Source organism: Mauremys mutica, unplaced genomic scaffold, assembly GCF_020497125.1.
Source record: "Mauremys mutica isolate MM-2020 ecotype Southern unplaced genomic scaffold, ASM2049712v1 Super-Scaffold_100099, whole genome shotgun sequence".
Taxonomy (NCBI): domain Eukaryota; kingdom Metazoa; phylum Chordata; order Testudines; family Geoemydidae; genus Mauremys; species Mauremys mutica.
The window spans coordinates 1,488,399-1,505,434 of NW_025423266.1; the positions used below are offsets into that span (position 1 = coordinate 1,488,399).

The 17,036-nt window shown below is 50.4% G+C and overlaps 3 non-coding genes across 3 annotated transcripts; 1 reads left to right on the forward strand and 2 right to left on the reverse strand.

Moving 5' to 3' along the window:
* Window positions 1–1,849: 1,849 nt before the first annotated feature.
* Window positions 1,850–1,921, reverse strand: TRNAC-GCA. The gene has a single exon. It is a non-coding gene; the product is annotated as a tRNA-Cys (tRNA).
* A 7,882-nt stretch (window positions 1,922–9,803) lies between these two features.
* On the reverse strand, window positions 9,804–9,876 carry TRNAF-GAA. Its single transcript has one exon. It is a non-coding gene; the product is annotated as a tRNA-Phe (tRNA).
* Window positions 9,877–16,341: 6,465 nt separating this feature from the next.
* On the forward strand, window positions 16,342–16,413 carry TRNAE-UUC. The gene has a single exon. It is a non-coding gene; the product is annotated as a tRNA-Glu (tRNA).
* The last annotated feature ends 623 nt before the right edge of the window (window positions 16,414–17,036 follow it).

A 17,036-nucleotide genomic window follows, 5' to 3' on the forward strand; every position in this document is an offset into this window, starting at 1 on the left:
CTCTGCAGTTTTTGCAGTGGGGCTGTCTCAGGAGTCACAGGTGGCTTTGTTGCGGGGGGTGGGGAAGTAGGGACTACAGGACGTGAGGCTGGCTGAAATGAAACTGCACAAAAAACCTCCCCCTTTGCTCCAGCTAAAGGCCCTACTTTGGCCTCTCCCCCTTTCATAAATATCGTCATATCTACCCCAGCTCTCAGAAACCCCCTCTCTCCCATGGGTGTTTTCATGGTTTCTTCCTTTTTTCATGGAGAGAGAGAGAGAAAAAAAACAAACCTATTAATTTGAGCTACCAACACAGTTCACAGCATGAAATACACAATTTTGTGTTCAATGAGTTGTGTTCATTTACATAGCATGAAAAAATATGTTTTGGGCAATGCATGAAAACCTCACTGCATTGAACAACCCACTTGATCTAGTTAATGTACTACAGAATATTTAAAGAAGTTAGGAAAGATGTGCTTATAAATTAACGTGTTGTGCCATTTACACACGCACAAGAAACAGAAGAAACTGAATTATTTGAGCTACTAAAATTTCCATTTTCTCAGCATTTTAGTTCTCAGTATTGTTTTAATTTGTTTATTTTTTTGGAGCTAGAAAGGGGAAAGAGCACACTGAAGTCAGTGGAATTACCGCAATGAGGGATTAGTCTCATTATTTGCCACTAACAAAACCTTTGTTAACAGAGAGTTAACTTTGACTGTGAATATCTCTTACCTTCCAGAACATTGAGTTCAGTAAAACTCAAACTCTGGAAAAACAGGGTGACGGTACATGCCCAGATAACTTTAACTCTGCCCTCTAGAAGAGAATCCCTGATAGCATATGAGAACAAGGAAAGGTTTGGGGACAAATTACAGCTACTTCCCAAGAGTTTGTTTCTTCTGTAATTAATTGATCCTGGCCCCATCAATTGATCCTGGCCTGGTGTCTGGCTGTGGAATTTACTATTTACTATCTTTATCCCAGTATAGTTAAAGGCAAAACTGCTTTACAAAAGCTCCTTTATTCTAGGTTATACAAACAGGTAACTTCCCCAGCTATTTCAAGGAGCTGGAATTTTCCTGACCCACTGGGAACTGAAACTAACATGCTCAAGATCACATATTCCTTAGGAGAAAACGAAGGGGAAAAAAAACAAAACCCGCCAAACCGTTGCTGTTTCTTCCCAAATGATCAATGAGACCAGAAAGTGAGACTGTGCAATTAACTGTCTGGGACTACACTGACTCTGCAGTTACTTGGATGCAGACACACCCAGCTCTACGGTTGGGAAACGTACAGAGACTCTGCTGCTGCTCATGAACTAGCAGCACATGACCTCTGAACAGCTGCCATTCGAATGTATCTGAAAGTCACAAGGAACAACGATCTGTGTTAAAGGAAGGCTGCCATTTATTAGAGCCCCAGTTGATGCCGTGTGCACAAAGAGAGGATTGAATGTGTAACTGGGAGTTTGGTAAATCTTGGTTATTTTAGTTTTGTAACAGGCTCCTGTCCACCCCCAGTAGAGTTTTCAGTCCCAATGGCAACTTACTTACCAAATGTAATACAGACTAGTCCATGCCTCTCAAGTGGATGTGGTTCTTGTTCTTCTGCACATTGTAGCCCATGGAGGCCAAGGACCTGCAAATGTGTCTTCATGTGTCTTTGTTTAGTTGATGAAAACAAACCAAGCCACTTAGAGGATTGAAAGTGATTTCTGCTGGGGGACTTGTTTGCTAGGTGTTTATGCATTTGCACAGGAAAAGAGTAAGTGTGTCCATTCATTTCAGGAATCCTTATATAGTAGAGCTCCTGAGCATACTAGAAATGGAATTATTTTTATTGAAGAAACAAGCTTGTAAGGGGGCACTTGGATTTGAACCAAGGACCACTTAATCTGCAGTCAAACACTCGACCACTGAGCTATACCCCCATGAGGTTTGCAGAGGCAAGTCCATGATCTTAAGGATTTTGAAGGACGGGCTCTGCCTCAGAGAGCTCCTTTCCTATTCCCAGACCACAGGGGTTTAAAAAATGGGGTTTGATTAAACTTTACATACACATGTAGACACCACAGCTTGCACACCCACCAGCATAGCTTCCCCCCACTGACATAGCTACCATCTCTCGGGGAGATGGGTTAACTGCACGGACGGGACAGCTCTCTCCCCTCCGCTTAGAGCAGCTTCATTATTTATGAATAGGTGGGAAATAACCTCCTGAATGGACAGGAACCAATGTATCAGATATTGCTGTGTCTGCATTCAATATGGGTAACTGGTCATATTGGGCTGGATTAGTAGGAGCGTTGCCAGCAGATCGAGGGAAGTGATTATTCCCCTCTAGTCAGCACTGGTGAGGCCACACCTGGAGCATTGTGTCCAGTTTCCCCCCCCCCCCCACGACAGGAACAAATTGGAGAGAGTCTAGGGAAGGGCAGCAAAAATTATTAGGGGGCAGGGGACTTACGAGGAGAGGCTGAGTAGGGGTGGGAAGTGGCCAGATGGGAGTGAGGGTGGAGCACAGGTGGGGCCTCAGAGGGAGGAGAACGAGGGAAGGGGGTGGAGTGGGGGGACAGCACCACGGTCTGGGCAGGGGCCGCCCCCAGGAGAATACAGGATTCTATAGTATTGCAACTTTTTTTTATGGAAGTGTGCTCCGCTCTCACTCCCGTTTGGCCACTTCCCACCCCTGCTCTTTGGCTGAGGCCTGCTGGTCACTTGCTCCTCTCCTCCCCCAGGGCCTCCTCGCGCCTCTCCACCCCCTACCCCAAGGTCTGCCTGCTGCCCGGCCCCTCCCTTGAGACCTGCCCTGCCCATCGCCCACCCCTCTCTGCCCCCTCCCCTGAGACTCACCCTGTCCATCACCCACACCTCTCTGCCCCCTCCCCTGAGACCCGCCCTGCCCACCTCTTTCTTTGGTCATCTGTTGTTATTCCTTGAAACATCAAGGATGGAATAAAAAGCTGAGTTTACTCCAGGGTGAGGAAAGAAAGGAGCCACCAACCCCCTGGCAAAGCTCAGTGCCCCAGAGAAAACCTGCCCCCTGCTATCACAATCACTGATGTACTGGGGATATGATGGGAAAGGGACTGTCTGAATGATCAAGGCAGGAAATGGACAACAAGCTACAGTAACGTCATTAACCACAAACACACTCTCCTCATGCTCCAGCCAGAAGGGAAAGGAGCAGGAATTCTTGCAGTTCAGCCATGGACACACTTACACAAGGGCACAGCAGTGTGTGTGTTGTGGAGGCTGGCTTCAGGAAACAACTGGAATTGATCACTCAGTGAGAACAGAAGTAGAGTGCAGTAAGAGCCCCTCTATCCAGCAAGTAGTTGTGACCAAGTGGTTAAGGCAATGGGCTAGAAATCCATTGGGGTCTCCCTGTGTAGGTTCAAATCTTGCCAACTACGCAGGAAGTTGTGGTTCTTTAGTTTCAATGGAGCTGGGCCTTGTCTCATTCTAAAGCTATTTCTACATGAAAGAATAAGGTGGCTTTAGTTAAAGTGTTTTAATTGAACAGCTGTTGTGCGTCCACCCTATTCCCCTGTGTCACCAGAGCACATCCATGCTAGCATCTCTTGGATTGCCACAGAGAGCAGTGCACTGTGGGTAGCTATCCCACTGTGCAGCTGGCTGCAGGGTGCTTTGGGAAGGGTTTGCAATGCCTCACGGGCTGGTACAGCATCACATGATGCAGGTTTCTCTATCCCATTGGTCCATGGGTATCCTACTAGATTGCCAGCTGCTTTCCAACTGCAATGTGTGTGGTGGGGGAGAGACCATGTGTGTGTGGGGGGGAGAGACAGTGTGTGCGTTGCGGAAGAGTGAGTGTGTCGCACACTGTCTCTAAGTTCAGACAGCTGCTGGAAGCGACCAGTCCTGAGGCAGGGGACAGCCCCGACATCAGCCCCCTTCTCTCCCTGGCTCAGCTCAGCACAGCACTCTCTGTCACACACACGCACACACTGCTGCCTGCTTAGCTCTGTGTCAGGGGTGCTGGAACAGGGGGTTTAGAGGGCCATGGCCCCACCACTCTTTACTGGCTGTAAGGACAAATGATGGGGGGGGGGGAGGGTGCAGTCTTGGGGAAGAGGTGTCTGTGGGTGTGGCCTCGGGGGGAGACGTGGTGTGAGTGGGGGTCCTTCAGGAAGGGGTGTCATGGGGGTGCCACAGTTTGGACAACGGTGCCCCCCCCACTGTAAGGAAGCTTCTGCCGCCCCTGCTCTGTGTTGGCAGAGCGGGAGAGAGCAGCATCCATGGCAGTGATTTGCTCCCTGGGGCTCCGGCAGCGGGGCTCGGAAAGTGATTTAAAGGGCCCAGGGCTCTGGCTGCTGCAGGGAGCCCTGGGCCCTTTAAATCACCAGCCTGGGGAAGCCGGGCTGGGCTGGCACAGCGTATCGGCTCTTGCCAGTACCCCATACCGGAACATACCGGCTTACTTTCACCTCCGGAAGGTCCTCACGTGGATCAATAACTGGTTAAAAGATAGGAAACAAAGGGTAGGAATAAATGGTCAGTTTTCAGGATGGAAACAGGTAACTAGTGGTGTCTGTACTGGGATCAGGACAAGTCAACATATTCATAAACGATCTAAAAAACAGTGAGCTGACAAAATTTGCAGATGATCCAAAACTACCGGCTTGCTTCCTAGAACGAACGCTCCTTGAGTGGGGTGATCCACAGGGAGTAGCTCAAACCTCCACAGTGCCTGGCCAGGGGCACGACATTAGCACAGCAAGGGAGGGGTGTGGCAGTGACATCACAAAGGCCTTTTGCAGGACCTCAGACTATTGGTCAAAGGTGGTGGGGAGGTGGTGACCTCACAGAGAGATGCTGACATCAGCCAGGCAGGACAGGGGCGAGGGGCCAGGGAAACCTCAGAGACCCCTGTGGCTTTGCTTCAGCAAGTCTCCTTCTCCAGGTCTCTCTCTGAGGACAGAGGTAGTATTTGGATTCACATATATGAGCACCAGGAGGAACCTCTTTTGAGTTTTCTCCTTCCCTTTTCCTGATTTTACTAGAGACCAGCCGTCCCTGTTTAGAAGGTAAGAGCCTCCTCGAGGTTTGAAACCTGTTCAGTCTGATCCATCTGGTGACAGTTGAATTCTAGGCATGGAAAACATGAGCTTAAGGAGTTCGAATTTTATTCTGCACCTGGGATTTTGTCCCTTAGAATCACTGGGGACATTAGGGTTTGTCCTTTTTGTTTCAACTTTTCCTCCATCCATCCCTTCCTTCTTTTTCTTTGTCTCTTTCTCCTTTCACCTGTTCCCCTCCCAACACGAGGAGCGAGGTGTGTGTGTGTGTGTGTGTGTGTGTTGCGGGGGAGAGCTCGGCAGCTCCCACTCTGGGAGATCCACCCAAAAATGTGGGGCTGAAATAGTGCTCAGGCAGTGATTCCCACTGGTGACCTGGGCCATCCTTTGGGCTCTCTGGTGAGAACCTTCAGCCTCCCGTCCTCAGTCTCTACCCTGATTGGCTGAGCAGGGGGTTAGTGACAGGGAGGAGACTCAGGTCCTTGTTGTTCTCTTTGAAGACCAAGGAAATAAGTCATAACCAGTCATATGTTTGATGAATTTTGCTGCTTCTCTGCATTAATGGTCTCTGAGCAGTTCATGATTCTCTCTAACATTGCAGTTCTCCTCAGATACTTGCTGAATAATTACTGTGCACTGTTGTTGGTCTGGAGCTCATCTGAGAGCACTTTATTCAGGTCATTCAATGTGTGAAATTCAAGATCTGATGGTTAGTTTGAAAATTAGGGCTCTTGGGTCCTATTCCCAACTCTGCCACTGGCTGGCTGTGTGACCTAAGACAAGTCAATTCTCCTTTCTCAGCCTTAGCTTCTCCCTCTTTCAAGTAGGGATAATAATGATCCGCTCCTACCTTCCTGACGGTGGGTGGGGATCCATTGGAGAGTGTCACTAGGAGTAGTGCATAATATGAGGTGTCCTATCACGTTTACTCAGAGCAGATTATGACATAATAGAATAGTTGAAATAGTCTATTTCATTTGTATTTTTTTATTTTGAAATTGTTAAGAGCAGCAATTACTTAGCTCAGACTGAAGCATCTTATCTAATGTTTGTGATCTAAGTGTCTCCCCTCTGTGTGTGATGAGACAATTTAATACACTCTGACAAACAGGAGATGCTTTTGTTTTGCAACAAAATATTTTTGCAAAGAACTTTCATCCCACTTGTTTTGATTTGGAGAAACAAACTGGTTTAGTCTGAAGGGGATTTTCTGGCATTGAGCAGGTGCAGTGTGTCCCGTGACACCCGCCCGCTATACGGCGGCCCCTGCTGAGGGCGCCCTTGCTGCAGCTGCAGCCGGTTCTGCTGGTGCCCTGTGGTTGCCCTCGTTCATCCAGGAACAAGCCTCAGGTGAGCTGAAAAGAATCCTGTCCAACCGAGTCTAGCAGCCGCCATCATGTAGCCAGAAGTCCCCACACCTGTCGGGGAAACAAACCAGCCACCAGAAAGTGGTCCATTGTCTCACGCGGTGCCAGAGCCTGACACAGCACCCGTGGGCAACCTTTGCTCTGCACACGCCAGCCGTGCACACGCCGGCCGGTTCCCATGAAAGATGTGTCACTGCACGTCTTGGCTCTTAAAAAGTACCTGTGCCACTGGCAGATACTTTAAGGTTCCCGGCAGTGAGTTCTGGGGACAGTTGTTCACTTTCAGTGAATGTAACTGTATGTGCAGCTCTGTGCAGTCACATTTGATAGAAGTTTGGTAATTAAATTATACAAGAGGGTCAGGTAAAGTGGCTACTACCACCACTATGTTTTGTCCCGAGAAGCCTTTCCAGCCATTCTGAGGGGAAATGGGCCCTTTGCCCACAGAAATGGTCTATAATGGACGGCTGCAGGCAGCAGGCGGGGAGATAATCTCATCAAAATGATTTGCCTCCTGGGTAATGTAATCAAAATCACTACAGGAATGTCCGGGGTTTCTATTGGAACTTAACTTGCCTGCCCCTGGCTGGCTCTGGTTGTACAAGATGGACGTGCAATCGGGGTTCAGTTGTGTAAAAAAGAGTAATCGCAGTGCAAGGGATGTTAGGCAAAGGAGAACTTTGTGTGTGATGATGTAAGGTTTTAAGGACCTAAACTGACACTCATGGTTTGTAAAACTCTTGTTTTGTAGGTTTAAGATGATTTGGTTTGGTTCTGCTTTGTTGGGTTTTTTTTATAATGCCACTGAAAATCCATTTGAATCATTCAAAGTGGCAAAACTGCCAGACACCTTTTGCCAGACACAGGTAACTAGTGTTGTTTGGGTTTGGGATTTAGCATTTAACCCTTGAGGTACCTTACTACTCTATAAAGTTCAAGAGCAAAGTTATGGCTGTAATAAGGGGCAGCCAGAACCAGAAGAATGGAGAAAGAAACATTGGTTGGACAGACGGACGGATGGACAAACCGAATAATTAAGCCTCTGTTTAAAAACAAAACAAAAAACACTTAAAAACATTAAAAGGAAAAAAGGGGCAAAATGTTTCCCAGTTTACCAAAAAACTTCAGCCTAGCTCTGCCCTTGGGGTTTGGGGGCGGGGGCGCTGATTGCAGGGTTCGCCTGGGGCACCAGTTGCTGGCAGCTAGTCTAGAGCTGCCCCTGCCCAGAGGCCTTTATTCCTCCAGCCTGCGAGGACAGGAGGTGGGGGGTGTCAGGAAGTTGCCCCTTCAATCCCACACACAAAACCCCTTCTTAGGAAAGGCAAAATCTTGAAAAGAAAAAGTAATATCAAGAAGGACTTCAAAGACAGAGCTTTTTAAGATCTCAAGGAAGAGTTGAGTGTTTGATGAGGGACTTGAACCCTCAATCTTCAGATTAAAAGTCTGATACTTTGCTGATTGAGCTAACCAGACTCCTAGAAATAGCAAGTCACTTCATGAGGAGGAGAAACTACTGAAGAAAAAGAGGGACGGAACCAATAGAGGAAACCTGCTGGTCTCTCTCTCTCTCTTCCCAGCCCTAGCCCTGGCCTGCTCCTCCCACCAGCGCCCTGAGGCATTTTGCCAGCACCATGCCCCAGTCAGCTCCTCCCTCCCCAAACGCTGGAAGACCCAGCTCAGGAACCTGGCCGCTCTTACAGCCGCCTCTTCTGCTCTGACCAAGAGGGAGGGGGATTGAGTCTCCCTCCCTCAGGCCTGTGCTTCAGCATTCCTGGGGAAAGACCAACCCCGCCAAAGTGGCTTTGGGCCAGTAGGTCAACCAAGAGGGCGGCCTCCCGTGCCTGGCTGCAGGACCTAGAGTAAACCCAGCTCCCATCCTTCCCTATAGGGCTCCAGACAAGGCCAGCCTGCTGGATCCGGCATCCCCTCTGGTGCGCAAGTCACAACAGCCAGCAGGCAAAACACCAGCTCCCACATCATTTGAAAGAGCAAGACAAAGCCTTGAAACTCCACCTATGCTTAGGTCTGAAGCAACAGGTCCCAAATTCCCACTGAGATCTGAGCTCAGCTTGTACTACTCAGTGTTCTGACAGCTGGACTGGCCTGCACAGCAGCTTAAAAGCCAGCTGCTAAAACTAGGGCTCAAACACTGGACCCCCCCTGCAGTTAAAAGCTTCATGTTCTTCCCACCAGCGGTTTCCTCTCGCAGGACTCTCTTTCCTCCTCCATCAACTATAATCCTCATCTACCATGTCCGTGGGGCCTGCCCTGAGTCCCCGCATGCCCCTACTTTGTCTTTGTTCCCTACAGGCCGCAAAAATGTCAGGGGAGGCCACCCCCTCCCTTCACTTGGTGCTCCTGCTCATATCGGCCAGCTGGAGCCTCATCTCCTGGAACTCGGGCAGTTGTCACTTGATCCAGTCATACAGTCACACGCTGACTGGCTCCCCTGCCTGGATGCTCTTGTGGAAATCCCACAGGGGACACTGCAGGACTTGGCACTGTTGGTTTCTTTAATGTTGTGGTGTTTGCCCGACCGCCAGAACAAAGCCACCAACTCCTCCCTCACTGACTCCCACCAATCCCCCTGGTTGCCATAGAACCCTCTGATGCTTTCCCATTCTGCCAACACCGCCAGGCCTCCCCCTCTGCTCCTTTATCTTGCAAGCTCTGGATGTTCAGCTTCCAATATCCTCTGCCCTGGGTCAGGGAATTGCCCACATTGAGCACACGGTGAGAACTGTGTGATCCGAACAGTCCATTGGCACCACTCTGCACTGGGCTGTCGACGTGCTCTCCTTCACGTAAATCCGGTCAGTGCGACTCCTGGCCTGTCCCCGCAGAAAGGTGTATCCCCTCTGCGGCTGGTGTCAGCTCGGGTCAGAGGAATAGGAGGCTACCGCCCACCTGACACTGGTTCCATTACAGAGAAACACGTTCTCTAAGCCAACCTCACTACAGACCTGCGCCAGGTAGTGCTCATTGTAAAAACATTTCCTCTCACGGTCAAGACCAGTGGTTCTCAGGCCAGCTGACACAATTAAAATTCACCTCAACAGTCAAGAGGAAGGGAGCCAGTTCCTACCATAGATCTTTCCTTTCACACCTTAACATCAAGTGCCTCCTCTTGGGCCTCTGAATCCCTGCCACATTCCACGTGCCAGATGCCCCTTTCCCAGTACTGTCGTCACTCAGCTTTGCAGAGGAACTTTCCTTCCAAGTCCCTACCCCATCCTGTTCTTGCCATTTTGGGTTGACAAAGAAGTCATGTGGGAAAGACAGCTCCCACCATCCTTATAGAGGAAGAAACCCATGCTCAGGAGCTCAATATCAGGTATTTGCCTCAGGTCAAGGTGCTGCTGCTCTCCCTGGGGCCACCCCTGCACAAAGAAGATGAAAAAACCTGCCAAAGCCTGGGCTTGAACCAGGGACCGTTAGATCTTCAATCTAACACTCTCCCAACTGAGCTACTTTGGCAGCTGTTTGGGAGTACTTTGGCCTGTTGCTTCTCTGCCCGGGATGGTTTTGCAGCCGTGGAACACAAAAGGGATGTCATTGTGAGCGGCCCATGAAGACAAGACTTGCTTTTCCCTGCCTTGCTCAGCTTGACTTGCTGCCTCACCCTGTTCCTGCCCTAGTGCCCGGGTTGACCTGGTGGTGGAAGGGAACTGGGGGCTAGTGGCACAGGGAAAAAAGTTGAGCTGGACCCTGAGCTAGACTAGAACCTGGCGGTGAGAGTCTGGCCACCACCTGCCGCCCCACCCTGTTGTCCTGGCTTCCCCCACTGGGTGTCATTTTGGGAGGGAAGTAGGGCTTCTGTTAGGTTGGTCATTTCTGTAAGGCCATCAAATGGGGTATTTGGCTTGTGAGTGAATGTGAGGAATGTGCAATTATGAGAGGGAATTTCCATCCTTCTTTCATGCACCATTAAGAGCCCCAGTGGGCTAATGGATAAGGCATTGGCTTCCTAAGCCAGGGATTGTGGGTTCAAGTCCCATCTAGGGTGAAAAACTCCTTTCTTCTTGTATATTGCAAAGAAACCTTATTTTCACCAAGGAAGTTGGGAGATGTTGGAACACAAAGTACTGCATCTTGGGAGCAATCCCCCAGAAATGGCATCTTCCATTTGACAAATGCTTTCTAGACCCATCAGTAGCAAACACTTAATACTAGTGTTTGTCTGAGAATAGAGTGAAGGGAAGTGTTTACTCCGACACCTCAGTGAAAGAGCAAGGCCATTCTGAAAGAAAATGGATCTGTCTGGAGTCAAAGCAGAACCTGAAAATGAGCAACAGTGTGAAAAGAGGTTCAAATGTGTGTTAGGTGTTAGGTTGGTCTGACAAATTTCAAGAAAATACCAATGCTCGTAGACTGATGCAGACACTGGCTGTTTCTGATCTTTTACTGAGAGTTCATTGAGAAATATTTTCCTTAACTCTGTTATGGAATATTGGGTGGGCTATGAAGGCACCATTCCTCCTGCTTTCGCCCTTCGAGATAACACTGCTACACGTGCACCTTCCAGTCAACTGCGAGAGAAGACAACACAGACAGGGATGGCAGCAGGGCAGCCTGGAGCTCCACGGAGATGGTGGGACCAGGTCTCATCAATGGGGAGGTGGCCACCCCAGCATGCACAAGGCTGAGCCAGTAAGTGCGGTGTGTGCTCCGCGGTGCCCCTACTCCCTGCACGTGGTGGTGGGGGGCAGTTACTGAGTTCGGTTGGTCTGGCAAATTTAGGGCTTGGCTACACTTGCAGAGGTAGAGCACTGGGAGTTAAACCACAGCAGGGAAACCGCTGCCGTGTGTTCACACTGACAGCTGCAAGCGCACTGGAGTGGCCACATTAGCAGCTCTGGCAATGCCACAGAGAGCAGTGCACTGTGGTAGCTATCCCAGTGTGCAAGTGGCTGAACGTGCTTTTCAAATGGGGGGCGGGGGTGGAGTGTGACAGGGAGTGTGTTGTGTGTACGTGGGGGGAGCGACAGTGTGTTTGGGGGGCTGAGAGTGTGTCAGCATGCTGTCTTGTGTGTTCGGACAGCAGCAGACCCCCACCTCCCGTCATACACACTCACAACAGCAGCATTCCACACTAATGGTTGCTTTGTCCCGGAGCAGATAAGCAGCCGGCTGTCAGAAACGGAGCTTTGAAAGGGGATATCCGCATGCCTGCAGCCGATTTCAAAACAATGACCAGAGTGGGCACTTGACTTCAGGGGATTATGGGACATTTCCAAAAGCCAATCACAGTGCAGTGATGCCCGGGCATTTCAGCCGAGGCGCAGTGATGCTTCTCATGGAGGTGGATTACCCGGAGAGCTCCAGCTGCAGAGCCTAGGTTCTCCATGTGCCTTGCGAGTGTGGACACCTCAGGAGTTAAGGCTGCTTTAATGCACTCAAACTTGCAAGTGTTGCCAAGCCCTTAGAACAGGGACAGGTGCACATTTGGAAGAGGGAAACTACTCCACATGCTAGCCCGGGCAGCCGCCCATTTTCTTTGGCAAGTCAGGAATGGCAAAGGCGAGACTGGAAGCACATGGGGCTCATGCCCCAGCCTTTGTGACACCCAACCCCCAACTCCTTCCCGGGGCTCTAGCTGAAGACAGAGCATTGGCCTGAGCGGCCAAGAAGAGGTTCCAGCCCTGAAGGAAGCAGGACTTGTGGCACAAGGTGAGCACAACCACGAGGGGACTCAAATCCTGAATCATCCGATCCACAGGGAGATGCCTTATCCTTTAGGCCACATGATGAGGGGGTCTAAGCTCTTCTTTGGAAAAGGCGACACTGTGTTTCTCAGGACATCTACTGAGGGGGGCTGAGACTCTCTGGGAACAAGAAGTCGAGTTCCCAGCGACACGTGAGACTTAATTCTCTGGAGCCAGGTGCAGGGTTTTGGCAGGGAGGCTCAGGCATGGGGGATTGGGGTGCAGCGGATGGACCGGCTGTCTAGGTGTGGAGATTTAGTTGCACTGAGGCACAGGAGGGAGGAGGAATCCTGCTGATGGTCAGTGGCTGTGCAGAAAAAAGGGTATTGATACCCCCATCCTAAATGGGCTGATTGGCTTGACCCTTCTCCCTCTGCAGAGCATGGTGGGGCTGCAGCTCACCCCTTGTGGGGCAGGAGGGAACAGGTGCAGGGTGCTGGGCTCCAATATACTTGGAAGGCAGCTCCAGTGTGGTGGGGCAGGGCAGGGCCTGTGGTTTACATTCTGCGTTGCCTGGTGCTGGGCCACTGCACAATCCCCAGCCACGCCGCACAGCGCGCCCCGAGAGGGGGCAGGGGGCCAAGCAGACGATCCAGCACGAGGGGGGAGAGGATGTGTGGTTGGGGGGAGGAAAGGCCTTGGGCTGCACTGGGGGAGCGCAGAGCAGGGGTGACACCCCAGAAACCTGCAGCAAAGGGATGGACAGGTGGGCTGGGTGGATAGAAGAGGCAGCGAGCCTAAAAGAGGAGTGGAGTCTAGTGGTCAGAGCAGGGAGGGAGGGGGCTGGGCGCCAGGGACCTCTGGGTTCTATCCCTGGCTCTGGGAGCAGAGGTGGGTCTAGAGGTCATAGCAGGGGGACCGGGAGCCAGGACTCCTGGGTTCCATTGTGGCAGCTGCTTTTTTCTGTGTCTTCCTCCCTACAGATCCCAGCCCAGCCCCCTAGCAGAATCTGACTGGGGGAGGGGTTTGTCCTGCCACTCCAGACTCGTGATTCGAACCCCTCTCACCATAGGCTATGACATCACGGAATCTCCCCCCCAAGACAGAAAGTAGGAGCCCCTCCCCGCATGCGGAGGAAGCTACTGAGTTTCTTGGGGGTCTCTGGCGGAGGTGACAGCACCCACCAGACACCCACTCATGGTTGCAAGGAGACCCCCCTGCACAGCCCCCTGCTACGAGGGGCCGGGGGCGCCCATCCAGGGTCAGGAGATGAGATGGGGTTGCAGTGGCAGGAAGGGGGCAGAGCTGGGGGTGGTGCCAGGTCTGGTGCTGGCTACACGGGGAAAAACCACACTGCTCCCCCATAACACACACACACACACACACACACACACACACACACACACACACACACACAACTCCTGGTCTTGGGAGGGGAACAGGAGAAAGGACAAAAGAAGCAAGAGACAAAGAGAAAGGAGGAAGGGATGGATGGAGGAAAAGGTGAAACAAAAAGGACAAACCCTAATGTCCCCAGTGATTCTAAGGGACAAAATCCCAGGTGCGGAATAAAATTCTGTCTCCTTAAGCTCGTGTTTTCCATGCCTAGAATTCAACTGTCACCAGATGGATCAGACTGAACAGGTTTCAAACCTCGAGGAGGCTCTTACCTTCTAAACAGGGACGGCTGTTTTCTAGTAAAATCTCTAAAAGGGAAGGAGAAAACTCGAAAGAGGTTCCTCCTGGTGCTCACGTCCGTGAACCCGAATACTCTCTCAGTCCTCAAAGAGAGACCTGGAGAAGGAGACTTGCTGAAGCAAAGCCACAGGGGTCTCTGAGGTTTCCCTGGCCCCTCGCCCCTGTCCTGCCTGGCTGATGTCAGCATCTCTCTGTGAGGTCACCACCTCCCCACCACCTTTGACCAATAGTCTGAGGTCCTGCAAAAAGCCTTTGTGATGTCACTGCCACACCCCTCCCTTGCTGTGCTAACGTCCTGCCCCTGGCCAGGCACTTTGGAGGTTTGAGCTACTCCCTGTGGATCACCCAATTAAGGACCATCAGCTATACAACTGACCCATTGAGAGAAGGCAGATACACCTTGTGACTCAGCAAGGTATGCAGGGACCTGCCTATGGACAGAACTCAGGTTTTTTTATGCCACATGCTGGATAGAGTGTCCTTGGGACAAAGAAAGCATAGACTACATGGCAAGAGACTATAAAATGCTGATGCCTCATTTCCATCTTGTTTTCTATCCTGCTTCATATCTCTGGAGGGACTTTGCTACAAACTGAAGCTCTGTACAAAGGACTGAATGACCCATCCCAGCTATGGATGGACTCCAGAGACTTGATTTGAACCTGCAGTTTATTCCATCACTGCTACAAGCCTGAACCAATAACTTCCTGCCCCTGGCCAGGCACTTTGGAGGTTTGAGCTACTCCCTGTGGATCACCCAATTAAGGACCATCAGCTATACTTTGCCATTACTGGATGTGAAGAGTTAAAATCCATGTGCATTTTGTATAACAACCTGGTCTTTGGATTGTGCCAGCTCTTTTCCAGACCCAAAGTCCAGAGTATGGTCAAGAGACCAGAGGCCTAGCAAATCGTGACCAGCTAAGAGAAAACTGGGTAACCAGAAAGCCTTGCTTGCTAAGATAGGTGTTGGAGCTAAGAACTAAAGAATTGTGTCTTATTCAGAGTTGCAGATTGAACAAAGAATCCCTGTTCCTATTGTGTTAGTCTCTTCTGTAGGGAGACGTTCTTCCCACAGATCCAACCTTGAGTTTATGAGAAGTTGGCACATGTCAGTATAAGATATGGCATCCTTCCACCTCCCTTCCCAGGGACCAATGCCTGCCTTAAGACACACAGAAAACAATTTTTATTGCCATATACTTTCACTGGTTCTTTGCTTTAACCCCTAGGAATGTGCCTGTTGGACAATCAAAGGAGTTGCTCCATTCCTATGGACCCCAAATCAGAATTCAACATAGATATTTTATACTACTAACAGTTTATCAAAGTATTCATTAAATGTTACTTTCTAATTTGAGACCATGGGCGGAGACATTATATAACCTGTTAACCATTGGCTAATGTGCTTATCTTGTCTTGCTGCAGAACCTATCCCGGGGTGTGGAACTTTCATTCTGGGCTGTGACTATAAGCAGAAGAGTGACACCTAAGGGCTGTTGCTGCTGCCCAATATGGGGCTAAACTCATGATGGCAGGATTAAGAGTTTCACACTCTACCAACTGGGCTAGCCGGATTTGAAGTCAGTCAATTGCCCAGTCGCAGTGTAGAAGGAGCCCTGAGGACATTTATTTCTGGAGCTGAGGTTCCCTGTCTGACATTTGCCTTCTTTCCTCGTTCGTTATGTCTCCAGCGAGCAAACTGGAGCTGTCACAAGGCTGGTTAGATGCTGCTCTCTAGCCTAGAGAGCTGGGGTTGATTTAGCATGCTGCCGCCATCAGCTGGTCAGAGTAACCATGGTGGGAGGATGGAATTTAAGATTCTCCCACCAGTGGGAGGTGCTGTTGGACTCATCTAGTGGGGGAGAGTCTGAAAAAGTTTCTCGGCTCCCAGAGAGGGGGCAGACAAGCCAGTTCCCCACACACACATTTTCACAGGGAATCAGGTCCCCTGGGGAAAAACTCACAAGAAGCTCAGGCCCAGGAGTGTCAGAGAAGGGAATCACTGTTTGCTTTAGGAGATGGGTGAGGGAAACTTGCAGGTCCTTAGATCCCTCCAGCACCTGATAGAACCATTTGTGGGGAAGGTCTGGGGAAGCCGAGGAGGACAAGGAGACGGGAAAAGGGCTTGCAGCGGTTGTGCAATCCCCATGATCCCAGCAGAAGGGTCCGGGGGTCTCAGCACTCAGAACTCACAAGATGGCAAAGCTCAGAGCCCCGTTACACGGAGTCAGACTGTGATCAGCTCACACCCAGGGGGAGCAACACCCTTCCCTTGGTCTCTATGCCAGAGCTCCTATCAGCTCAGAGTCCTTCCTGCAAGAGTGGGCTGCTGAGAGGGTTGCAATGGGGTAAATGAAGGCAGAGGAGGATTGTTCCTCATGGGGTTTTTTTGTGTGTCTCTGTGATCCTGCTGGAGGAAGCGTCATTTGAGTTTGTTTCAGTGGCTTGGGTTGGGCTCAGGTTGTGACCCTGAGTACAGGGATTCCTGCACTCTGCTCCTAGCCCCTCAGGGAGTGGACAATGGAGCAGCTTCAGAAATTGGATAGAAAGTAGCCTAAGAAAGTGTAGCATAAGTGAGACAGCTCCTATCATCACCTCCCTGGTGGTCTAGTGGTTAGGATTTGGCACTTTCACTGCCAAGACTTGGGTTCAATTCCCCGTCAGGGAAAAGTGACTTCATAGCAAAAACGCTTCAGTTATTCTTCACTTGCAATGTAAACAAGCCCATGTTATTTTCCTTATTCCCGCATCTTCCCAGTGTCTCCATGGCATGGCCGTCTCCAGGCACCAGCGCAACAAGCAGGTCCCTGGGGCAGTCAATAGAGAGGGGAGGCTTCAGCAGCAATTCAGCCCTCTCAGAGGGAAGGACTTGCCACCAAAAGTGGCAGAGGTAGAGCTGGGGCAGATTGCAGCTTTTCTTTTGTTTTTTGTCTCTGTTTGGCGTGGCAAAAACGCTGGAACTGGCCCTGCTCCATGGAAGACAATTTGTTAAATCCCAGATGAGTGGAATTATATCAGTTCTCAGCCTGAGTCCTTAGGTCTTAATCCTGAGGATATTGTCCCATTATGGGGCCATTTCCCACCTCTCTTTCCTAGGGAAACACAATTTCTTTGCACAGACACAGGAACAGCAAGATCTTTCTTTGTCCCTTGTGCAAAGCAGGGGGCCAAATTCCATGGAAACAATGATCAAGCCGAGGACCCTGGGCACATCCAGCCCTGGCTGTGAGATGTTCCCTCCCCTCTTTCTTTATGCCCCTGGTGTTATTTCATGGATTGTCTGTGATGGAG